The 26,800-nt window shown below is 41.1% G+C and overlaps 1 protein-coding gene and 1 non-coding gene across 8 annotated transcripts in view; both read right to left on the reverse strand.

Annotated features, from left to right (window-relative positions):
* LARGE1 (LARGE xylosyl- and glucuronyltransferase 1) overlaps positions 1-26,800 on the reverse strand; it is a 617,012-nt gene that overhangs the window by 405,652 nt on the left and 184,560 nt on the right. The gene's annotated exons all lie outside the window — the stretch shown is intronic.
* On the reverse strand, positions 12,626-12,763 carry LOC143643063 (small nucleolar RNA SNORA76). Its single transcript, XR_013156104.1, has one exon. It is a non-coding gene; the product is annotated as a small nucleolar RNA SNORA76 (small nucleolar RNA).

The following is a 26,800-nucleotide window of genomic DNA, read 5'->3' on the forward strand; positions in this document are numbered from 1 at the left end:
CTCACCAGAAGTATTGACTGCACAGTAAGAAACCTTGAGAGCCCGCAACTGGGATACGGCACTCCACAGGGTAGGAGGGGCAAGTAAGCAAGGAGGTAAAATACATGTCTCTCTGCTCACAAGCCGTACATCTCTATACAGAATCAGACATAAAAATCTGCTGAGCCCCATTAATGTCTCATAAGTTTCCCAGCATGTCCTGCCCCATCACAGCTTATTTCTAACAAACAACTGCAAAGGTTACAATTCCTCTTAAGGATTAACTCCTCCTCTCTCCTCCTCCTCTCTGAGCCAGTTCCTTCAATGGTTCTGGCAGAAGATGGGAAACACCTAAGGAAGGAGGAAGAGGTGGAGCCTGGGGTGGAGGAGGTGAGCCTAACCCTCTCCGAGCAGCTCTGTGGACTTAGGGAGCAGGTCCCTTCCTCCCTCCACACCCACATTTCTTCTCTCCAACATGACGTGTTCTGTGGTGTCTGTTACTTACCTTAAAATTTGAGCATTGCCTTTAATATTCCAATAATTTGTACCTAAAATAAAATGATTTACACCAAAGAACTAGCCCAGAACCAATCTCCCATTTTTTTTTTAAGTGGGAAAAATAAGTGAGCCGTATGTTAAGCCAATGCCCCTTTCCTGATCAATTTCCTAAAATGAAACTAAGACATCCTAAAACAGTTTTATTTAAACAATACGTTCTCTTATTAGGATGTGAAATGCTTAGAACGTGCTGCCTGATTATAAAACTATTCTGCTGCTATCAGCACACAGTTACTGTGTATGCAGTAATGCGGCTTTTCTCGATACCAGCACCATCCCAGCCTTGCATACGCCTCTGTGGACACGCTAAAGTTTTTCAAAATATCTATGTTTCCGATGTTCTACCAGTTATATCTGTCCTGTAACTCAATATTTTTGCAACACACCATTTTGTTAAAAGCAATGCATTTTTTTTGCAAGCTAAATGTAAATTTTCCCTATATAAACATCACCCCCAAAATGTGGTATTGAAATATGCATATTCTTGGGTACTAGCTAAACAAGAGGCATTCTACTAAGAGAACCTCAACTCACGAGCAGGGCGGCAGGATGAGGCCATGTTCCATGGGAGAAGCTGTGGTTTTACGTGTTTGTGCTACAACCTAGGTGCGGCCAGTTATCATTTTCATCAGAGACCCACCCGGAGGACAGAAGTAGTATCTGCTAACAGGATTTCAGACACGCTACACTTCTACTCTTGATAGCTTGATATAGTGGATTTGGAGATGGGCTTATACTAATGCTAATGGGAAATTAGCAGCTTATTAAATGGCATGTTGACTGTTAAGAAAGGGCTCACACTGGTAAGATAGAATGGTCAAGAAATGTGGACTGGCTAAAATATTTTATAGATCTTTTTCATGAACACAGAATGAGAATTTAGGGCGGCTGGGATCTACCCTCAGGGAGGGTATCCTGTTTTCAGGAACTGCTTAGGAGGAATTCATTTTCCTGATGCCAGTGACTAGGGCAGTGGCAAAGGTCTCTGTGATACCATCATATCTTCCTCTAGTTAATCTGTCATTCAGGACAGTAGCCAGAGCATCTAAAAGGACAGAGGACAAGGATATATCATCTATATTGTTAAAGTTGATGAATATTTGCTTAATAAATGTCTCTTTGTATGGCAGAATTTGGTCAAAGATTTTTTTTTCATCATAAGCTATCAGTCAGATTGTGGGGGGAAGGAGGGAAGCTGACAGACATTCTTTGAACTCAAACTTTTTTGGCCAGTACTTTTACATACAGAATCAGCTAAGGGCTAGACATGACCAAATCAACTTAGGAAAAGTCACAAAAAAGAAATAGGATTCAGCAGTTCTCAGGTCTCTTCTAGCTATAAAAATTTACATTTAACAGTATCTAAGAAATGGCTAGTTGTAGCCTTTGCATGGCAGATACCAGCTTTTGTTTCTTTCTTTTGAGGGGGGGAGGTGTCGGTGATGGGAGGAGGGTCTGAGAAATCAGAGTCTGGGCCTGCCTTTACAAAGTCAGAGAAACAGATAAATGAAGTACCGACTGGGCACCTCTGTGCCTGGGTACTATCCAGAGTATACTCCCAGAGTACTATCTCCAGCTATCTGGCCACCTAAGTTCCAAATTCTTTGTACTCTCCATACTGCAAATATCAATTTGAACTGTAATGTAGTAACGAGACTAGCTGGCTGATATTCCTAAAAGCCAAATGTCACCTGTTGCAGAAGAAAACGGGAACACACACCTAATGATTGTTTTTTTTTTTAATTTTCCCTTAACATTTTATTATGAAAATTTTCAAACAAACAGAAAAGTTGAAAGAATTTTACAATGCACATGTATATATGCTCAGGCCTAGATACTACCATTAACATTTCACCACACTCGCTTCATCACAGAGCTGCACATACACGTCTTTCTAGCCATCTGTTGTGAGCTGAACTGTGTTTCCAAAATGATGGGCTGAAGTCCTACGAATGCTCAGTACCGGTCAATGTGACCTCATCTGGAGATAGATATTTGTAGAAGTTAAACTAAGGTCATCTAGATGAGGATGAGGAGAGGACACACAGGCCAGGTGAAGAAGGAAGCAGAGAGTGAGTGATGCTGCCACAAGCCAAAGAATACCCGAGGTCTCTAGGGGATGGAAGAGGCAAGGAAGCGCTCTCCCTTAGAGCCTTCTTGGGGAGCACAGCCCTACCAACATCTTGACTTTTGCATTTCTGGATTCCAGAATGTGAGAGAAAGAATTTCTCTTGTTTTTAGCCACCTAGTTCATGACACTTTGTTATGGCAGCTCTAGTAGACTAATACATCATCTTACATTTTTATTATGCATTTTTAAAATAGTAACTTACAGTCATCAGCACATTATTCTCTAGGTACTTCAGTATGAATATCAGTAACTAGTGTTCAATAATGATTACAGCTTTTTTTTTTTCTTTTTTTGAGATAATGTAGATACAGTGAAATGTACTATCAGATGAGTTCCAACAGATGGATACACCTTTGTAACCCAAATCCCTTTATGACACAGAACATTCTGGGGTAGTGGCAAAGATCCCCAGACCCATTCTCAGTCAATCTTTACCCCCAACCCTCATAACAACCACTATTTTGACTTTATTTCTTCCTGTTCCAGAACTTTATCTATTAGAAATGATAAAGTGAATGCTTCTTTGGTAAGGTTTCGTTCACAGCATAATGTTTTTGAAATTCAATTAGTTGTTGTATGTATCAGCTGTCTGTTACTTTTTATTGCTTTTTATTGCGTTAACATACCACAGTTTAGAGAAAGGAAACTTATAGGCTGTATGTTGAATGAAATGTCAGGAACAAAAACACAAATATTATCATGCCTCAATCATATGGATTAACTATAATACAAAAATTCATCGAACTAAAGTTGAGAGCAAGGGATATCAGGTTGGAGCACATTGTAAAAGGTCCTAGATTGTAAGCTCAGACAGTCACACATATTCAAGAGTGCAACTCTTAATTGTAAATTCTCAGATACTGAGCTCTTTGTATATAATCTGGTCTTTCCCAAAAACTTCGGGTATGTATGTGACACCTGAGACTCAGAGTTAGAGCTCTGAAGCTATGAAACTCAGCAGTACCCCAGACAGGAGCTGTTTAAAAAGCTGAAAATGTGATCAGACATCGAGTAGACACATGAATGAAGCTGATCTGGATAGGACTGAGGTATATCAGAAGACTGGGCAAAGGATGGTATCATCCACATTTTATAACTTCAACTTCTGTGTGAGACTAAAGGGGGAAATGTTTATTTGGTGTGAAATTTATATTTTTGTTAGTGCATTTCCTAATTTAACTTGTATGGTCAGTTTAAACACCATAAGTACATGGAATCTTGAACAGGGCATGAGACTTTGTTGGTTTGTCCAGGTTACAGTGATGCCCCAATAAATCCCAGTTTATAAAGAAGTATTTGCAAAGTCCCCTTGAGGGAATGGGGAGAAAAGGAGAAATATTAAACTTTCCCATTTAGAGAATTTCTGATATTCTTGCAAGCAGTGGGGACAACCAACTCAATAGGCCAAGCCCTTGATCTTGGAGTTCACCCCTATGAAATTTATCCCTGCAAAGGACAGGGTAAGTGTACTTAAAATTAGACCTATCTCTCTCTCTCTCTCTCTCTCTCTCTCTCTGTCTCTCTCTCTCTCTCTCTAAGCCGACACGGCAAGTGAACTCATTGCCGTCCCCACCCCACCGCCACATGAGACACGACTTCCAGGGGTGTAAACATTCCTGGCAACATGGAACAGAAATCCCAGGATGAGCAGGACCTGACATCAAGGATTGAGAAAACCTTCTCAACCAAAAGGGGGAAGAGAGAAAGGAGAAAAAATAAAGTGTCAGTGACTGAGAGATTCCAAACAGAGTTGAGAGGTTATCCTGGTTGTTCTTACACATTATATAGATATCACCTTTTTAGTTTATGGTGTGTTAGAGTGGCTAGAAGGAAGTACCTGAAACTGTAGAGCTGTGTTCCAGTAGCCATATTTCTTGAACATGAATGTATAATGATATAGCTTTCACAATGTGACTGTGTGATTGTGGAAACCTTGTGTCTGATGCTCCTTTTATCTACAGTATGGACAGATGAGTAAATAATATGGATAAAAATAATAATAGGGGGAACAAAGGTTAAAATGAATAGATTGAAATACTAATGGTCTATGAGAGGGAGGGGTAAAGGGTATGTTATGAATGAGGTTTTTCTTTTTTCTTTTTTTTTTTTTTGCTGGAGCAATGTAAATGTTCAAAAAAGTGATCATAGTAATGAATACACAACTATGTGATGATATTGTGAGCCACTTATTGTACACCATGTATGGAATGTTTGTATATCAAGAATGTATGTTCGCATGTTGTTTTTACAATAAAAATATTTAAAATATAAATACGTATAAACATCACAGTTTATTTACCCATTCTTTTACTGATGAACACCTGAATTATTTCCAATGTTTGGCAATACCCACAACTGGAATTAAAGGATCAGAGGGCAAGTGTTTGTTTAGTTGTATAAGAACATGCCAAACCTATTTTCAAAATGTTTGAATTATTTTGTATTCAAACCAGCCATGTACAATAGCTGTAATTGCACCGCATCCTTGTCAACCTTTGATGTTGTCAGTCTTTTCAGTTTTGGCCAGTCTTGTGGGTTTGTAGTAGCTTATCATGGTAGATTTCCCAGCTTCCCAAGGAGTATTTGAATTAGAATTCCATTTTGATTTATCTACGGTAGTTTTGAATGTAGCTCTTTGTATAGCTTTTTTAGCAGATCCTCTAGGTATTATTATTATCCTGCATAAGTTATCAAAGTCTCCAGCTGCCAACATTTTATCATTCAAGTGAAGTCTAAAAAGTTTATTTCCCTTCGCATCCCTTTACCCTCCCACATTTACAACGTGATCACTTTATTTTCTCTACATACATTGACAGCCACATTAGATGTGTTCCAAGCGCCTTTACATCTTGGACTCCTATTGCGAAACTTAGTTCCCACCAAGCAGGCACACCTGCCTGAGATGAGAGAGGCAAAAATGAACACCAGGAGGCGCAGAACTCTCTGCTGCTGCTTCTGTTGTTTTCTGGCAAGCATTAACGAGGAACTGTTTGTTTCCTTCGGAGGCAGCTGTGTTGAGATCCCCACGTCTGATCCCTAACTTCAAGAGAATCAAGAAATTGGGCACCCATCCTGCCAACATAGAACACAGCAAGTAGGCATGGTCCTCAGATGCTGTTGCAGTGGCTCCTTTCCTCCCTCCCTCCCTTTCTCCCTCTTTAAATTTTATCGTAGCACAATATATATAATAAAAAATTAGCCACTTTAATCATTTTAAATGTGCAATTCAGTGGCATAACTGCATTCACAGTGTTCTTCGACCATCACCACCATCTATTCCCACAACTTTTTCATCACCTCAAACAGAAACTTTACCCATTAAGTTGTCACTTCCTACCCTCCCTTTCCCTAACCCCTGGTTACCTCTTATCTAATTTCTGTCCCTATGAATTTGCCTATTATAGATATTGATTAAGTAGAATCATAGAATATTTATCCTTTAGTGCCTGCCTTCTTTCACTTAGCATGTTTCCAAGGTTGTAGCATGTATTGGAACGTCATTCCTTTTTACAGCTGAATAATAATATTCCTTTTTACAGTGGAATAATGTGATATATATAGTATGTGTATCACATTTTGTTTATCCATCCATCCACTGGTGGACATTTTGGTTGTTTCTACCTTGGGGCGATTGTGAACAATGTCTGCAAGGCTTTCTGAGGACGGGAAAGTTAGCCACTCTGCTGGTGTCTGGTCCACAGTGGTTCTCAGAGCTGCTGCTAAGAGCTCAGCTTAGAGCCTGCGCCTCCAGCCTCAACCAGAATTCTGCAAGGAACGTAAAAATGGTAATAAATCCTTTTCCATATCAACCTATGCTTTCTCTTTTCTGTAACTGAACTCTAGTGGATAGAGTCCCACAACTAATTACTGGCAGAGCTGGGGCCAGAGCCCAGTTCTCTGTTCTTTCTTCTATAGTATGCTGCCAGAGTCTTTCAACAAAATTCTTCAAAGGGAAAAGAGCTGGAAGTCCCATATTCTATTTTGAGGACATGCACTGGGAATGAAATGCTTGCATTCCTTTGTTATCTACTTTTAACACCTCCCCACATGTGCGATCATCTTTACCTGGATACTGGTTAACCCATTGGTTATGAAGCAAACTAACACTATGGGTACCTCCTAGGCAGCACACTGGTGACAGCAATGAGCACATTTCTCTGTGGTGCCTTGCTACTGGAGTTGAATTAATAAAGATATTTGTTTCTTAAAAGATTAAACTTGCCCCAATAAACAGAGGAGGGTGAAATCTGCAGCAGCTTCTCACACTTCTCTGCATGTACACAAATCCTGCACTTAGAACCCAAAGATCTGGAAATTTCATCTAAATAGAATCATACAGCTACAACCCAGCTTGGGCCATTTATTGAACCTTTTGTGAGCTTCCATGGTTCCTGCCCAGCTGGCTTTTTGACTGTCCTGAAACAAGGCAAGCTCATTCCCACAATAAGACTTGTGCACTTGAGATTTCCTTTGGTTGGAATCTACATTCCCTTAATACCCCATTTTCCTAATACCCTAAGTTCATTCTGGTTTCTACTAAAAAGCCTTCTCTAACACCCTGTACACCTGATTTATTTTTTCCCATAGTGCTTCCATGACTCAATCTAATATACCTATTTGTTCATTGATTATCCCCTCCTACTAGAATTTAAGCTCCTTAAGGGCAGGAAATTTTCTGCCCACTCCATTATTCCTGGTGCCCAGAAGAGTGACCAGTACCTAGCAGGAGCTCTATGCACATGCGATGAATGAATGAATGCCTCTGTGCATGTCTGGCAGGGTTTCAGTGCCGTCATCTATAAAATCAAACGCACAATACCTACTTTGGACAATTGTAAATATCCATGGAGACCAGTTCTGTGAAGACACATGACAGTGTGCCTAGTACATGGCAGGCACTCCAAAAGGTTCATGGATTCTAAGACAAATCATTTTTCACATTTTAAACTCTCTGAACTCAAACATAGGGATATAGTTGTCACATTGGCCAATCTGCAGGATGGGTGTCAGCAGCTGTGAAGAAGATCCTGGGGACGATGAAGGAGGGGTCCTCTTCTAATGTTTCTTAATGAAATGGTTGTGGGAAGGAGATGAGTGAAATGGAGAGTCACACATGTTAAGCCACAGAGCTGAAGCTGAGAGGAGCCAGGAGTAGGGTAGCTCCATAGAGCTGCAAAGTGGGCAAAAGAGCTTTCCTTCTGGATTTCTTATAAAAAGTGCTGCAGACCCACGAAGAGGCAGACTGTAGAGAATCAGAGGAGGATAACACCAAGTCAAAAAGTTATCCAGAAGAGGAAGAATCAATGTGAAGAGCTTTAGGAATGCCTGAACTAACATTACCTGGCTATATTTTCCTTTACATGTAGGCGCAACAGTAAAATATGATAAAATATATCTAAGTCTAAAAGGGTTCTTTCAATGAGTACGAAATAAAGATTCAAAGGGATAAGTAAGCATTGTACCACAGTTTAATTAAAAGCCTTTTTTTGATTTCTTAGCTTTACATAAAATAATAGCACCTCTTACAATCAGCACCATCAAAGATTAGGCTAAACAGGGAATGTGAAGAAAAATCGGAAACAAGATTCCCAGACACTCCTGACCCCAAATATTTCTCTGTTGGTTCATCCATTGGATTAATTTCCCTGTATTTGTTTTTTCCTGTGCCTATTTTCCATCCTGACTTAACCATGAAATTTTGAGGAAAGCAGCAAATCTGTGCGTTTCTCTAGGAAAGTGGTTCTCGAAAGGATGCACTTTCAGCACCACCTGGGAACTTCCCAGAAGCACACATTCTCAGAAACCGGGGGAAGGTGGGTAACAAGGCTTCCAGGTGATTCTCATGCACACTAGAGTTTGAGGACCACTGCTCCAAGAAAAACATATAGCACCAAATGCCACCAGCTTGATCCACCCGACTTATTGAAATTTATCGAAAATGGCTTAGGAGATAATCATGCACTGGGCATTGTGCTGGGAGCCAACTGCTGCCTCATAATTGAAAAATGATACATGCTATCAACTAAAAAAACTCAAAACAGAATGAGATGAGAGTTGCCCTAGGTACCAATACCATGCTCTGTGCAGGGGGCAGAAGATTGATTCTGATTAAGTTCCAGTGAGCTTCCTGGAGGAGGTGGCAGAGGAGTGAGACCTTGCAGGATGAGAAGAATTTAGATAAGTGCTCTATGACAAAAGAGACACCTGTCACTAAGGACCAGGCACAAGCAAAGATGTGGATCTTTGAAAAGGCCCAAGTAGGCTCACAGCCCCTTGACCACAGGAACAATCTTCTAGATATCCCTAAGAACCTGATTAATATAACAAGCCCTCCTCGTTTTACATTCCCATAGGTTCCATTTGTGGCAAGGACTGCCAGTTACCACCCCACATCTATTCTGCATGCAGGAACAGAACCCTGAGCACTGAAGGCAGCAATGTATGCAGATAAATGACTCTACCTCCTGGCCTCTTGGCCATTAGGTGTGGCTTTGCGGGACTTCAGGAAGCCAGAGAGGACACACATTAAAAGCAATTGGCCCACCTGGGATTTGTGTCCTCTCTGGCCTTCTCTCCTGCTCCTTCTGGGCCACTGGCCTAGTACAAGAATGAAGGTGCTCTAGCAGTCACTTTGGACCCACAGCCAAGAGCCAAGGGTAGCCGAGCGGAAAGATAGGCCTTTGGGATCCTAATGACACCATTAAACCACCATTCCACCCTATACCGCCAACCTCTTACTTCTTACAGATGAGAGAGAAATACACTTCTGTCTTGTTTAAGCCACTATTATGGGAGCCGCTGGTTATATGATGTTGAGCTTTTTTGAAGTAATTCATCTGTCTCTATCAGCTGCCTTTCAATCTACAGAACTCCAGGTTCCTCCTCCACTTTGCTGAACATTTTCACCCCCAATTGCCAATTTTCCTCTCCATCTACTGCCATCTTGTTGATGACATTGTCACAGATCCACCTGCCCCTTAGCCTGGCAGCAATGGAAGGGCATCATTTCCAAGGATATTCACCCTAAGTTCCCTTGAGCATCCGCATTCCCCTCCACACTTCCATGACACAAACCTTGACCCAGGGACCAGCTGCAGCAGCAGCGCGTGGGACATTGTCAGAAAAGCAGAATCTTAGGCCTAGTAACTCACAATCCCCAGTTTTAAAAAGATCCCCAGAAAATTTGTGTGTCCATTCAAGTTTGAGAAACACTGCTGCAAAGATCATCCTCCTTACCTAGAACAGCTCCAGATCATGGATTTGGAAACCCATTCTTTGCCTACACCCAGCCCTGGACTCATCCCCATCCTTCCATGTCTCCCCTTGTCAACCTTTCCTGCATCTGTAAAAGCAACCTTCTACTACCCTGAATTACTACTCACTCTTCTCTAAACAAAATAACTACTCTCACACCTCCCTGCTTTGGTTCTTATTATTCCCTCTGCCCGAGAATGCCCTTCAAAACCTCAGAGGGCCTATGGATCTCCTACCCACCCATCATGCATGGGCAGTTCAGACGCCACCTCCAAACCATGGGGTTTTGGAGGAGTGGGACTGAGCCGTCTATGTCAGCAAAGCAGGGCAGCAGTGGGCCCTGGAGCCTCAGGCCACTTCCTAGAGTGACCTGAAACAAGTCATGTAAACTCTGTCTGTCTCAGTTTCTTCATCTGAGAACCAGGGAGAATAATGGTAACTACATTTCACAGGGTTGTTCTAAAAAGTCCAGGTGATAATAACAGTAAAGTACTTGGCACCTTAATATCTGCTTAACACCTGGTAGATATTAACTCTCTAAACTATGCCCTAAAATGGGGGCAGACACACGTGGGTACTCAGGACACGTGCACTGAATCCAACTGCAGTTTCTGGGGTCATCTCTGTGCCTTAGTTGTCTGTAAGCTCAGAAGTCCACCACACCCACTCTTCTCCACAGCCCAGAAATAAAGCCTAAATCCAGCCCCCAACAGAGGGACATTATTTAGATGAAAGGACATTTTCCAAAATCATCCTAGCCCTCAGAGAAACAGAAGAGAAAAGCAATATAAATGTTAATCGAAAATCGTCCATTCGCCGTGACTTAGGCTAATCTACTGCAGTCCAAAAAAGAGGGAATTAGGTATCGGACAGGACAGGACAACGTGGGATCTTGGCAAGCTGAAGCCCAGAGGACTTCAGTTCCCATCAGAAAAGTAAATCCCTGGTCAACACAACAGCACCATGCAAGTGAGGGCAAGGGCTTATTCTTCGGGTGTCCGCACGGTAGGAGGTGTTTCCTGTCCTGGCCCCCGTTGTCCAGGGCACCCACGGATCTCAACGGTAGGAATAAGAAGGTGATTAAAATGTGGCGGACAAATAAACCTACAATTACAATAACGTATGTGACAGAAGGTAGTAAAAGTATAGGTACCAAATGTAATGTAAGCAGGAAAGGGAGCACATTACTAGATCAATGGGGCAGGAGAGAGGGGAGGTTCAAGGAAGTCTTCGTATAAAGGAGGAAATACTGAGGTTGAGTTTTGAATGGTGAATAGGGGTTAGCCTGGCAAAGAAGGCACAAGGTGCCCCAGACAGAGAAAACACTAAATATCCAGGTTGGGGAACTACACTTGTTTGGCTTAATAATGACATTCTAAATATATCCAAGTGCTAATCCCTGAGTCCTGTGAATGTTACCTTCTATGACAAAAGGGACTTTGCAGATTTAGTAAGGATCTTGAAATGGGGAAATGAGCCTGGATTATCCAGTTGGGACCAATGCAATCACAATGGTTCCTACTGGGGACACAGGAGGAGTCGCTCAGAGGAAAACAATGTGAGCATGGAAACAAAGACTGGAGTGTGGGCTCTCCACACGGAGGAAGGAATCACAAGTCAAAGAATGCGGGTAACTAACTAAAAGTGGAAAAAAGAGAAGGAAGAAAATTCTCTTCATGTGGAAGGAGCCAGCTCTGCCAACACCTTGACTTTAATGCAGTGAAAAATCCCTACGATGGTTAGAGAATAAATGTGCACTGTTTTAAGCCTCCAGGTTTGCAGTAATTTGTTGTAGCAGCAAAAGGAAACTAATGCCTACATGTTATTTGAGGAACATCTTCTGGAAGTTTAAACAAAAACTTCAGAAAAATAAAACCAACTTATCAGGAGTCAGACACAGGCCAAACCATGAAAGGATTTGTACACCAGGCCCCGTTTCCACTTTATTCTGAAGTCAGTAAGGAGCTGTGCTGAAGCACATTATGCAAAGGGATAACATAAACACTGAACAGTCAGATTTTTAAGTCTTAAGCCTTGGGAATGATCACGTGTCTAATTCGCGCTTTTATTGACTATCATTTCTTTTATCATAGACTATAATGACTTTATGAAAAGAAGGAATAACTTACTGGAATAAGCAACCCTATTTCCATCCCTCCAAATTCCACTCTAACATTTTCAAAGATGCATGCCCACATTTGTAGAGCTACCTTTGGGTATGGATATGCACAGGCGGTCAGCAGGACAGCACTGGGGTTTTCCCCCAAATCCTAACCAGATGATTGCTGCATGCCTAAAAACGGCACACACAAATGCTCCCCTCCAGGCAGGGACCAGGAGTTTGTGAATGTTCCTCACCGAGATCCAGGAAGAGGATTCTTTGTGAAAGGATGATTCTTATCTCTCCAGGCAGTGCACTCAGCTGCCAAGAGACCCAACCCCTTGTGGCCAAGCCAGGTTCCCTGCTCCCCATGGCCACAAGGTGCCGCGCTCCTCAGCACAGCCCAGGCAGGGAATCCATTCCATCTGCTCCTGGTTCCCACCAACTTCTGCCTGGTCTGTCTACACGCAGAAATGCCTTTATCTGTAAAATCTCAGCCAGCCACCAGGCTCCTTTCCCTTCCTCCTCACCGTCTGCATCACTTACAGCCTCCTCCTCCAACCCCACCTCTTCAGGGCCTTTGCCTGCTGACGCTGTCTGCAGAATGTCGCTTGCTGCTAAAGGAATCACTTAGGTGCCATCTAAGCAGCCCCGGAGTTAAACAAGCTGAGTCTGCTCTGGCACTGCCACCTGGCCCCTCAGGCCATGGTCCAGACGCTGCAGAGCTTCAAAGGCAGTGCCTCAGCCTTCCTGGAAGCAGAGGACCCCGCGAGGAGTGCCTGAGGAAGGAGCTGAAGAACTCACTGTAAGTCCTCACTTTGAAACTTTGCTACTGTGAAAACTTAGGTGAGGCACTCACCCTCTCTGGGCCTTATCGAAACAGCGGCTTGTTGACCTCGTAATGATCAGCTCCCCCCAAATCGAACGATCCAGAAACCGAAAGTCACATACGTTTTTCCACACACCTGCCATACCCTACAGCCACCGTGGGCTCTGTGGTGCAAGAACATCACAACTTTCCTGACAACGCTGGGCGTGTAGGGGAATTTCCAATTCCAAGCTTTTTTAGGCAATGCTGCCACACTTTTACAGGGTCTACCTTACACTGCTCCACCTTTTCTTCTGGAATGTATATGTGGAGAAAATGCATTCCTCAAAATATAATCACTGACTTTAAAGGCAGTATATATAAAGAACATGCTCTGCAGTTCTTTTGACAACTTGGCAGCTTACTCTGCAGAAGAGTATTTTGGTGCCACTGGAGACTGAGAGCCAGTACTCAACTCTGGTGCCCCGAGACTTCATTCTGGCAACAGGTTGGGCTCTTCCCTTCAGTTTTTTTCTTTTCAATGCCACAATGACTCTCAGCCCCATTTGATGGGGGAGACCTGTGACGTCACATAAGATAAGGAGACTTGCCCAGGGTAGTACATTTCCTTAGAGGCAGGAGAGAGAAGACATTAAGCCCCCAAATCTTCCAGTTCTGTTTTATCTCACGAGTTATTCAGATCTTTGTGTTATCCTGCATTGGCACAACAGCTTTAATTTATTACCAATAGCCGTGGGCCAAGTTCTAGGCTGAGTATTTTATTAGATACATTGCCACACTCATCACAGTCACTGAGGCAATGACAATGATGATGACGACAGCACCCACCTAACCGTGAGTGCTCAGTATGTGCGAGGCATTCATACATTGTTTTATTAACTCTAAAAACCTATAACAGGGCATTACCATGTCTAATTTATAGATGGAAAAACTGAAGCTCAGGAAAGTGATATGCCCAAGGGTTATACATATTATACACAGCCAATAGATGGGTTTGAAAGCAAGGTTATTTCCAAAACCTAAATACTTAATCACAACACCAGATCGCCTTTAACAGTTAACACCACTAGGTGGGTGGCAAGAAAGGAGGTTCCTAAAGAAGACAGTAGAGAAAAATCAGCATTCCATTTCCATTTGTCTTCCCTGTGATGTGCTGGCTGTGTGTGTCGTTTGATCTGAGCTGTGTTCACTGGGGCCCTGTCAGGCTGGCTGCACAGAAAGCACGTCCTTCTCATCAGAGAGCTGCTTTCCATTATAGCCAACACGGATCACAAGGATCAGCCCACACCCCAGACAGGCTTCCAGCATAACACCCCCAATCGCTAAAAGGGGCCCACTCACCACAGCCCAGGGGAGAGAGGGAAGGCATACTCTTAGGGGCACCATCTGCAGTGCAGAGGCACGAGCAGAACTGTGAGAGCTCCTAGAAAGCAGCAGAAGTAGCTCGGTGGAACAGAGAGAGCACTAGGCTGGAAAAGAAAGTCACAGGTTCAAGCTCTATCGATAATTCCACATGTGACCTGGGAAGGGTCAGTATGGTCCTCATTAAGATTAATAAAATGATTAAACAAATAACTTGATGCAAATCTGGATTCTCCCCAGGGATGGGATGGGGTGAGATTCTAGCAAAGACTGGCCACATAGCTTTAAAGAAAGGAAATGAATCAGCAAATCAAGACAGAAAGGACCTGGGTCCCAGATCCTCTGAGATCACCTGCCTAATTCCCTACCATCCTTGATGTTCCCCTCCTTAAGATGCAGACACACATCCTGTGGATTGGATTTTCCCTGCCCTGATGCAGCAACCATCGGAGATGCTTCCTAATTCCACCCAGCTCACATACTTAGAACTGCTGCAAATGAAAGCAGCTTTAAAGAGAAATCATTACCCCCATTGTCAGTAAGAACGCGTCAGCCTCAGCTCCAGTGGATCCAGAATTAGCACACGAGACCAATTCCAACTGAATAATGTTTTGACTAATAAAGAATTGGGAGGAGAAAGGGAGGAAAAAAAAAGCCTCTCTGGCTTCCCTTCCTCACCACCCTGACACTAGCTGGATCCACCATTCTGGTCATTCTTTTGCCAATTGTTACAGGAAGGCCATCCCGGGACCATGCCTGTCTTCTGGCATAAAAGCCAGATTGTTTTACTCCATGTCCAATGGATAGAGACAGTGAATGGCCCAGTGAGTAGGAAAACATTCATGCTTCAGATAACAAAATTCATAAAATAAAGTTTGGCTTGCCAGGGATGCTTTATTCACTGGAACTTAGAAAGTCTCCAGGTGTTAACAGCTGGAAATGGTTATAGGATTCCTCTTGCTGGGGTTTATGGCTACATTTGTGGTGCAGCAACAACGATTTTCCAAGCACGCAGGACTCCAGGCACATATATATCATGCCTCCTCCATTCTCCAAAAGCTCTGGCTTCCAAGCCAACCTAACTCCCTGCTCCCAGTTCTTTGGAATCAAAGGAACTTTTTAAAAATCAAGCTGCTTTGGGAGAAAAAGAAATACCAATTTGTAAACTCCCTACTTGGCCCTGTCTACCTGCAAAGATACAGAAAAATCAGGGGGAAGTAAAAGAAGAGGATTTTGCTTCTCTTTTTAGTTTACAGATGGAGCTGCCTCCCACTTTCCACCCCAACACTCAGTGGCTGACGATGTCCTATTGTGATTTGTGTAGCACTGTGAGGGCTTTGAGGGCCAGAATCACTGCAAAAGTCAACCACAGGGAGCACATCTGAGAAAGAAAGAGAGAAACTAGGGAACCAAGGTGTATATAGCTCTGGAAATGTCCAAAGAATCGCCAAGAAGAGACCAACTAAATGGGCATTTATACACACACCCCAGCTGGACTGAGCCAGGGGAAGGGAAATGACCAACCTGATGATGTCTGGGATGCTAAAAAGGAGGTAGCCCCAAACATCACCGAATAGGACCCTTGGGGAAAAAAATCCCTTCACCATTTCATAGGCTGAAGAGCTCAGAGGTGATCAAGCACATGTACTGAAGGAGAAAAAAAGAACTCTCAACCGAGGTTACAATCATCGGTGACTGGCCTCTGTAGATTAAATAGAGGCTGCTGATAAACACAGAGCAGCCAGTTAAAACAACAACAACAAATTAACATGACTGTGCACCAGGCACTGAATCTGTCTACAGGGTAAATGCATCATAGAAGGCAGTTGTGGTACGTGAATGCATCCAGAGACGCTGATGGAGAGCCCAGCCTGAAGCTAGTTTACCTGGCCCAGCCAAGAATCAGGCACCTCCTGTGCGCCAGGCACTATAGCATAGACATGACCCGCTTTCTTGTGTCCTCTCATCTCTTCAGGTCCTCATCATCACTGTCTTTACCCACAGAGGAAAATAAGACACACAGAAAGTAAGGGGCTTCATAAGTCATACCCCTAGTACATGGCAGAACCAGGATTCTAACCCAAAAAGCCTGAAGACACAATCCTGCCACTCCACAAAAAAACAGACCTGTGCAGGAGCTACTGTTGGGATATGTTGTTCAGAGAAAGCAGTCACGGCTAAGGAAGCCTAAATAACTTTCCAGAGGGCCACAGACTTGAAAAGAGTGATGCTGGGACTTGTACCCAGAATCTATCAAACTTACTCCAACTAGCCATTCGCAGGGAGCACACACAAGACAGATGCTGCTCTGTGTTGAGCCGGTAACTGCCTACAGTCTTAACTCACTCTCCTCTCTTGTTGTTGTACAGAAGCCTGGTTGAGGCAGCTACATAGTCTCTAGTGCAGTTCACCTATTTTAAGAGAGATATTCAGGTGTTTAATAACCTTCGTTGAAGGCCTACTGTGAGATCAGCCACCACATTAACACACCTGTTCTCCTAATGATACTTCAAGCTTCCAACAGGTCTCTTGGCCTGCCATAAAAGTAATTTCCTTATAAATGTTTGCTAAGTGAATGAACGAATGAACAGAAGGATGGAAGGATGGATGGATGGAGGGATGGAGGGAGAGAGAAAGGCAGGGGAGGAGGGAGGGGTCAAGTTAACCTCAATAGGCCCTTCCCAGTTTTAAGTACCATGACTCTGCCCTAAGGCTGACCTAGTGAGACTGCTGTTAAATGGTGAGGATGGCATGAGACCTGAACCAGGACCCTTCTTCTCTATACCCAGCATTTGAGGGCAGTTTTAGCACTACCTGGAATAAGACCGACAGGCTCGCCCAGGTAAAGAAGGACAAAAAGCCCCTATGACTAATTAAACTTTCCCCCTCATAATTAATTTAAGAACTATTCTGATGAACTTTCCTTTCTTGCCAGATGCTTGTTAGGCGGGAAAAAAAGGAGGAAAACTTCACCATCATTATCTAACTCCACTGCCTCCGTTGTCTATATTCCTATTTGGAAAACACCATTGCTAGTCATTCGACCAGTGACTAGTCATACGAGCAAAGAACCACCCAGGGAGTCTCCAATGAACAGAAGACAGTAGCTCATGAGAACAAGGAGTTCACAACATTAAAGGAGGCACAAAATATTCAAGAATGCAGAATAATGTGATACAAGTTTTACATTAGTAAGTGTTAAACCTTTGAGGAGTACCTAGTATACAGTCAAGTTCTGGAGTTTTAAAAAAGAAAGGGTTCTCAGAAGAGAATGTTCCTGAGTAGTGGAATAAATGATGCAAGTGGTTTTAGAAGAAAGAATGATATTCCAACTATACTGCTTTGATTGGAATAGAATAAACAGAGGAAGGATCACTCTAACGCAACCACAAGGATCCGAGTGTGGTGAAGTACTGTATGCTAGAGAAGGTGGCAGCAAAGGTCTTTGCTAAAACCAGGGACACAATTCAACTGGAGATCATTATAATGTGGCATTAAAGTGGAAAATAAATGTTCTATGACTTTTTCTCAATTTAACATTTTTAGAAATTTCCAAAGCAACAAATGGCAGAGGTGAAAAAGACACTGAAGATCAGACCACTCAAAACTCCCTTATTTTAGAAACCAGCCAGTCATCGTTTATTGAGCCCCTACTACATTCCAGGTAATATAAGAGAGATACTGCAGGACAAAGACATTGTGATGGTGGAGTGGGAAACACCTGGCTGCAGCTACTCTGACAGAGGTGTAGAAGTTTCACCTGGTGAACAGGGTGAAACAAGGCACTTCAGGGAGAGGTAAAAGCCTATACTAAGGGATTCCCATATTTTTTAAACTGCTGGAGCCAAGGGTTCACGTGGGACTACAGCAAGAGAGAAGAGAGGGCAGAACCTAAGTCTCAGAGGGCAGATGGGATTTTATCCTCTATGTAAATTTCCACACTACACCCTGTGTCAATTTGGAACTCTTCACATATTGGTGCAAATGCATTCTAAGATAGGAGTAAAATAAAGCTATGAGGAATGCTATGGAAACCAGGGGCTGATCACCCTACTATAGAGAAATGATGTGACTTGCCTGCAGTCAATTAAATCAAATGATGCTGCTCAGAAAAATATGTGCTGCCTACAACCAAGTGATATGAGCTGAAATACCTCTAAGAGCAGACAGAAAGAAAAGGACACAGAATTGGGGAAAGAAATTAGCAAGGTGGACAGGGGGAAAATATTTCCAACAGATTTCAGAAAATGAAGGTAAGAACTAATAATACCTGCTGTATTGAATAATACATGAATAATACATGAATAATACCTGTTCATGGCATGCCATTAGATAGATGAGGAAATTGTGGTCTGGGCAAGTAACGTAACTTTTCCCAAAGGAACCAACCAGTAGAAGGTCATGTTGAGATTCAACCCCAGGTATCTGGACTCTGGAGACCTTTAGCCACTAAGATGGCCCCATTCAGTCCAATTTTGGGGGGAGGAAGAACAAGATGATGAATGCTTCCTGATAGGGAAGCTGGAAACTGGACATCAATGGCCTTGGACCAGGAAGATGCCAGCCTCAGCTGGGGAACTAGCCCTTCTCTGAGCATTCAAGGCATCTTAAGGCAGATAGGACCAGACAGATCATGGGAGGAGAGGCCCTCAACAAAGGAAGAGCACCAGAGAGGAAAGCTTGCTGAGGGCTGGAGCTAGCTGGCTGTGAGGCACAGAGGGTGGCAGTCCAGCTACTGGGCAACTATGTGAGTCACCCACTGAATGCCATCATCCACAGAAAATCATCAGGAAACCCCACCCTAACCCCAAGTATGGTCAAGAGACAGAAAGGGACAGGTGGCAAATTGAAGGAAACCAAGAGTGGTTAGAATCACAGCAAATGAGCACGAGAGAAAGAAAGAGAGAGTGTGCATGTACATATGTGGGCATCAAGCACCTCTCTGAGGCCAGCAAGAAAAACCAACACACTAGTCTCTAAAAAAAGGAAGCAGAGGCAACAACCGAGGGAAGAAGAGCTAGTAACCTCATCAGCCGCAACTGAGCCAAGTTTAAGTTCTGTTCCTATGGTGCAGGCTCCACAGCCTTCAGGAATCTATCTTGTTTTGTAGTTGCACTTGCAGAAGATGGATGCTAAATATTTGTCAACGGTAGCAATGACAGCTACTTATTTAAAGGTACCTAAATTGCCTATCTCCCTGGTTAATTTGTTTTGTGTTTGTCCTCAAAATCTCCCTTTTATGGAGCCTCTCCATCTTGAGAGCAAAATTATATTACTTTAGGGCTGAGATTTGCTAAGAGCTTCATTTCATATCTATCTTCTTATAATTAATCAGTTTTATTTAAAAAGGAGGAGGGGGATAGACATATCTTTAGAGGAGGGAAAATGGATAAAGCTTAGAAGACAATTATACATAATAGTTCCAGAAAGTATCAGCTGTTCAGATGATCATTAAAGATACGGATGGAGTTGGTTTTAAGAAAGGTTCCAGCTCACCCTGTCCCCCTCCATGAATCTGATAAAGAAAAACAAGAGGGTTGTTTCACTCCCTTCTGGAACCACATTAAAATGTATCCTCAAACAGCATTTTGCTAAGAATCCCCCCATCCCGGCCATTCCTCCAGTATCGAAATGCAGGGCACCAAGCCCCACTGCTGGGAAGCACATCAATTACAGTGTGGGTTTCAGTCGTTACTGTGGTTATCAGTGATTTATTTAAAACACACAAATCAGCACACACAGCTGGACACAGCAAGGTTGACACTCTGCTTAATCTGACAGGTCCTTAATTAGCTAGCCGGTGGTTTTGTTTTAGGTTTTCCTTATTTCAGGTTTAAGTTTCTTAACCCATAAATGGTTAATGCATACATCTGTTAACTCTTTCTCCCTGATATTGAGCATTTAAAAATGAGTCTCCATCAATCAATAATGATGAGCCAGACAGTCTCGAATACTGGTCAAGACAACTGAAAGCTGGCTCCTCTCTTGCTAGCAAGATAGCTACTACAGCTGGAAGCCTACCATCCTGCCACCGTGCTGATCGACAGGCTGGCAATGCGCTCCCTCCTCCTCCCATGGTCATACGACTCCAAGAAAATGAAAATCCTGCTCTTGGCTGAAAAATGAGGGCCTCTTTGTTCAGAGAATGAACTTGCATCTCAAGAGCACAGAGAGCAAAAGTGCCACCTTTGGAGTCAAACTAAGCTTATTCAAATCTTGGCGTTTCTGGTTGTACACCATTAGGCATGTCACTCACCCTTGCCAAGCCTGTGGCCTCATCTGCAAACTGGGGAAAATAATTCTACCTTCCTAGGATTCAATAAGCAAAGTCAAAACTGAGATGAAACATGCCACAGTGATTTGCTCATATAAACACTAAAATAAGAGCTCTAATAGAAATTTGCCTTAGTGAAATATAACTCAAAAACAGAAACACAAAAGAAATAAGCCAAATAATCTCCAATGTTCAGATATAATTGAGTGTGACATAATCTTACATTATCACCCAACTTGCTCTCACATAGGCCTGCCTCAACCTGGTGGCCTTACTGGCTCTGGGGACTACTTTTTCTTTTTCCTTTTTAACAATTTTTAAATTAAAAAAAAAAAAAATTAGTGAAATTACAGGTTTGCAGAAAAATCATGCACAGCATGCAGAGCATTTATCCACCCTCACATACACATTTTCTCCAATTAATAATATTTTGCATTAATGTGGTAACTTTCTTACAATTGATGAGCCATTATCAGAATTATATTATTAACTATAGTCCATAGTTTACATTGGGGCTCATTCTTTGTGTTGTAGAATTCCATGTTTTGCTTTGTTTTTTTTTTTTCTAATAATACTACACAATGTAAAATTTCCCATTTTAACAATACTTTGAAGCAAACAATTCAGTGCTGTTAATGACATTCACAATGTTGTGCCACCCTCACCACAGTCCACTACCCTGGGGATTCCTAAAGAACAATCACACATAGAACGCTGCCCCATTCCAAACCAAACTCAGGTCTCCACTGCACACTGAATTCCAACCTAAGAATTCTCTCGAGAATTTGGAGGGATGACAGGTAGCTACAGAAATGGGAAAAACAAGGCAAATTTTCAGTGACCAAAACAGAAGTGACAGGAGCAGAGCTTAACTCATGAGTACCTTATCTCATGAAATTCTCCCCATTTCCCTCTGAGTTTGGGTTCATTAGCCCTTCAGCTCATATGGAGAAAGTGGGGCCCACCCAAAATCACCGTGTTTGCCTCCCACTTTAGAGAATTAAACCCAATTATGACTAATTCAAAGACCCGCCCCCCGCCTCCATTCCAGGCTGACCTCTGGAGTCCAATTCAAAAACTGTCTCCTCAGGGTGTATGTGTAGTTCAGCGGTAGAATTCTCACCTGTCATGCGGGAGACCAAGGTTTTGATTCCCAGCCCATGCACTTCCCAAAAACCAAAAAAAATAAACAAAAATTAAACAAATGGTGCTGCAATAACAGGATACTCACATGGAAAAAGAATGAAACGAGACCCCCGCCATACAGCATAAAAAAGAGAAAAAAACTATCTTCTCTTCCATCCTTAGGAAGTACACTGATGAGAATACCTATTTCAAAAATGGTGGAGGGAAATGGGGAAAGCAACGAAAAGGAGGGGAAAGGACCTGAATGGAAAACAGTAGAGATCTGAACTCCATACTCAATTCATGGAGGCTCTGGGGCTTTCACTCTCTTTGTCTCCATGAGAAGCTTGGGAGAAAATTAGAGTTGTTCATTCTAAATCTTCATTTTACTCAATCAGAACTTGAGATTCAGAGAAAATGAAGTCATTGTATGAGCTCACATAGCAAATTACAGGCCAGATCAGTACTAGAATCCCGTGTATCTGCCTATCACTGAGGGGTTTTCCCAAGTCCCAACATCATCATCCATGAATCCATTTCACTACCAACAGTGTCTTTTACTTCTAAAGCCACTGAACCATCTACTGCTCCATAGAGTACAGCAGAACCTTGCCACTGTGGTTCTCTGAGTTAATGTTCCTAAGGAACAAGCTGGTAAATCAGATACTGGGGTAACACCAGAGAATTAACCAGTAAAGTGGTCTCTTCTACCTGGCTGTGCTCTCATCACCCACACTGCACCACAGCCAGACCTCTGACCTTCAGAGCAAAACTTCTTCCAAAGCTCCCCTACTCTCTAGAGCAATGGTTCACAAACTATGGTAATCATTATTGTCATCTGGAGGGCTGGAAAAAACATAAGCTCACTGGGCTCTACCACCAGAGCATCTGTTTTAGGAAGCCAGGAAGGGATCCCAGATTTTTATTTCTTGACTAGTTCCCAGGTCAGAAATTCTCTCTCTTATTAAGGAGAGAGAACATGTGGCAAAGACCAGTGGCACCTGCCATGCTGTGCTAAAGTCACTACTCCATTGGGCACAGCTCAAATCTCTCAAGTAATCACAGACAGATTTCACCCAACAAAGGTCCCTGGCTGATATGCTTTAGATTCTAGTTGAAAATGGGCTTTACTTTCACTGTTTTGAAACCAATAAGAGGAAACCTCTCTAAGAAGTCATAAACCATTCACAGGTTTATTTAATTTTGAATTAATTCCCCATTACTAGCTACTAATTAAAATTTCTTATTTACCTCTAGACAAACTGTTGCAACTCTTTGCACACTCTACACTCCAATTTCCTCCTCCATCCATATGACGAAAGAGACAGCTCTCACTCCTACATTAATACATTGCCTATATTAATAGTAGGAGACTTCAATATACTATGTATTTATAATGGACAGACTATCAAACCAGAATATCAATAAGGAAATAGAAGACTTGAACAAAACTCTAAAACAACTAGATTTAATGAACATACACAGAGCATTGCACCCAACAGCAACAGAATACACATTCTTTTCAAGTGCACATGGATTATTCTCTAGGGTAGACCTAGGGCACAAAACAGTGTCAGTAAATTCAAAAATATTGAAATCATACTATGTATGTTTTCCAACCACAATGGAATGATGGTAGAAATCAATAACAAAGGAAAAAGTGGAAAATTCACAGTTATGTGAAAATTAAACAAAGTATTCTTAAACAGCCAAAGGATTTAAAGAGAAAATAACTACAGAAAGTAGGAAATATCTTGAGGCGAATCAAAATGAAACACAGAACATACCAAAACTTATGGGATGCATCAAAAGTAGCACTGAGAGGGAAATTAATAGCTCTAAATGCTTATATTAAAAACCAAAAGTTGGTTCTTTGAAAGGATCAATAAAATTGACAAATATTTAGCTAAACTGACAAAGAATAAAAGTGAGCATACACAAATAACTAAAATCACAAATGAAAAGGGAGACATAATTACTGACATTAATAAGATTACTTATTAGGATTATACTAAGAACTATAATAAGGACTATAATAAGGACTATATGATATTAATAAAAACTATACACCAACAAACTAAATAACCTAGAAGAAAATGACAAATTCCTAGGAACAACAAACCACCTATATTAACTAAAGAAGAAATAGAATATTTCAACAAGCCAATTAGTAGTAAACAAATTGAGTCAGTAATCAAAAACCTCCCAAGAAAGAGAAGCCCAGGACCAGATGGTTTCACAAGGAAATTCAAACAAACTATCACAAAAATAATTAACATCAATCCTGTTCAAACTCTTCCAAAAAAGTGAAGAGGAAAGAACATTCCCTAATTCATTCTGTGAGGCCAAAATCATCCTCATACCAAAACCATACAAAGAAAATCACAGACCAATATCCTATATGAATATAGATGCAAAAATTCTCAACAAAGCACTAGCAAATCAAATCCAACAGTACATTAAAAGAATTATACAATATGATCCAGTGGAATTTATCCCAGTTATGCATAGGTGGGTTCAACATAAGAAAATCAGTTAATGTATTATACCACATTAGCAGAATGAAAATTTATAAAAGCACAGATGATCATCTCAACTGATGCAGAAAAGGCACTGGACAAAATCCTGTAACCCTGCTTGTTAAAAACATTTAGAAAACTAAGAATAAAATGGAATTTCCTCAACATGATAAAGGGCATGTATGAAAAATACACCAGAAACATCATACTTAATGGTACAAGGCTGAAAACTTTCCTTCTAGGACCAAGAACAAGACAAGGAGGCCCCACTCTCACTATGGTTTTTCAACACATACTGAAAGTTCTAACCAAAGCAATTAGGAAAGAAAAAGAAATAAAAGGCATCCAAATTGGAAAGATAAATGGAAGAATTTCCCTACTTGCAGATGACATGATCCCATACGCAGAGACTCCTGAAAAAAATCCACAACAAAACTCTTACAACCTAATAAATGAATCCAGCAAAGCAGTGGGTACAAAATCAATACCCCATCAAACAAAAAAAATTCCATTTACAATAGCAACCTTAAAGAAGCAAATATCTAGGAGTAAAACTAACCAAGGATATAAAGTACTCTTAAACAAAGAAAACTACAAAATATTGCTAAAACAAATTAAACGGGAGCTAAATAAATGGAAGGAAATATCATGTTCATAGAATGGAAGGTAAAATATTAAAACATCAATTCTACCCAATATGATTTATTTAACATGATCCCAATAAAAATTCCAACAACATTCTTTGCAGAAATGGAAAGGCAACTATCAAATTTATATGTAAGGGTAAGAAGCCCAGAATAGCCAAAGCTATCTTGAAAAGAAAAAGTTAGAAATCTCATACTTCCCAATCTTAAAATTTATCACAAAGTCACAGTAATCAAAACAGCAAGAAATCAAAACTAGCACAAGAAGAGACGTATAGATCACCATAATTGAACTGAGAGTTTAGAAATCAACACTAATATCTATGGCCAACTGATTTTTGACAAGAGAGTAAAGACCACTCAATTGAGAAATAATAGTCTCTTCAATAAATGGTATTCGAAAAACTGGATCTCCATATGCAAAAGGATTATGTTGGACCCCTAGTCATACCACATGCAAAATCAACTCAAAATGGGTCAAATACCTAAATATAAGAGCCAGAACTAAAAAATTCTTAGAAAGAAACATAGGGAATCATCATTAGGACCTTGTGTTAAGCAATGGTTTCCTAGACTTATACCCAAAGCACAAGCAGCAAAAGAAAACATAGCTAAACGGAGCCATAATGAAATTAAAAATAAAAAAAAATTTTGTGCATCAAAGGACTTCATCATGAAAGCAAAATGACAATCTACACAATTGGAGAAAATATTTGGAAACTACATGTCCAATTAGGGTTTAAGATCCAGAATATATAAAGGGATCCTAAAACTCACTAATAAACAGGACAAATAACCCAATAAAAAAATGGGCAAAAGACTTGAATAGGCAATTCTCCTATTCAAGATGGTATAGAAATGGCCAAAAAGCACATGAAAAGATGCTCAACATCATTAGCTTTCCTCAGAAAGTTCAATACGGAATTACCATATGACCAGCAAGTTCACTTCTAGATATACACCTAAAAGAACTGAAAGCAAGGATTCAAACTGATATTTGCACACCAATGTTCATAGCATCATTATTGACAATTGCCAAAAGATGGAAGCAACCCAACAATTCAACTAATGAATTGATAAACAAAATGGGGTATATACATACAATGGACTATTATCCAGCAATAAAAAAAAACAAACTTCATTCTGATACATGTGAAGCACAGATGAACCTTGAAGACATCATGTTGAGTGAAATAAGCCAGTGACATAAGCTAAATACACAAGGATAAATATATGATTTCACTGATGTGAATAACCAGAATAAGCAAAGTCATAGACGCAGAATCTAGAATACTAGGTTATAGGCGGGAGGGTGGGTAGGGAGTAAGGAGTTAATACTCAAATTATACAGAGTTTCTGTTTGGGGCAATAAGTAAGTTTTGGTAAAAGATGGGATGATGAAAGCACAACAAGTGAACATAACTAACACCATTGAATTATATATTTGAAAGTGGTTAAAAGGAGAAATTTTAGGTTGTGTATGTGTTGCTATAATAAAAATTAAAAAAAAAAAGAAATCCATTGGATGGTACAACACAAACAGTGAAGTTTAAGGTAAACCATGGACTATAGCTAATAGTACAATTATAAAAATGTGCTATTATCAATAGTAACAAATGCACTACACCAAAGCAATGCATTAACAAAAGGGTGGTATAGGGGAACTATGCATTTTATACATGATTTTTCTGTAAATCCACAACTTCTCTAAATAAATAAATGAATGAATAAGCAAACAAATGAATAAACAAATGGGCTGCCCTCACTTTGTGAAATAGAGGCAAATCTTCAAATCTATTTCCATAAGGTGATTCTTATCTTCCAGGGTTGCCAAATTTAGGGAATAAAAATACAAGATGCTCAGCTCAATTTGAATTTCATATAAACAACAAATAATTTATTTTTAGTATAAATATGTTCCAAGTAACAGGTGGGATATACTTATACTAAAAATTGCTCCTTGTTTATCTGAAATTAAAATATAACAAGGAGTCCTATATTTTATTTGGCAATCCATTATGTCT

The sequence above is a fragment of the Tamandua tetradactyla genome, chromosome 7, assembly GCF_023851605.1.
Source record: "Tamandua tetradactyla isolate mTamTet1 chromosome 7, mTamTet1.pri, whole genome shotgun sequence".
Classification (NCBI taxonomy): Eukaryota; Metazoa; Chordata; class Mammalia; order Pilosa; family Myrmecophagidae; genus Tamandua; species Tamandua tetradactyla.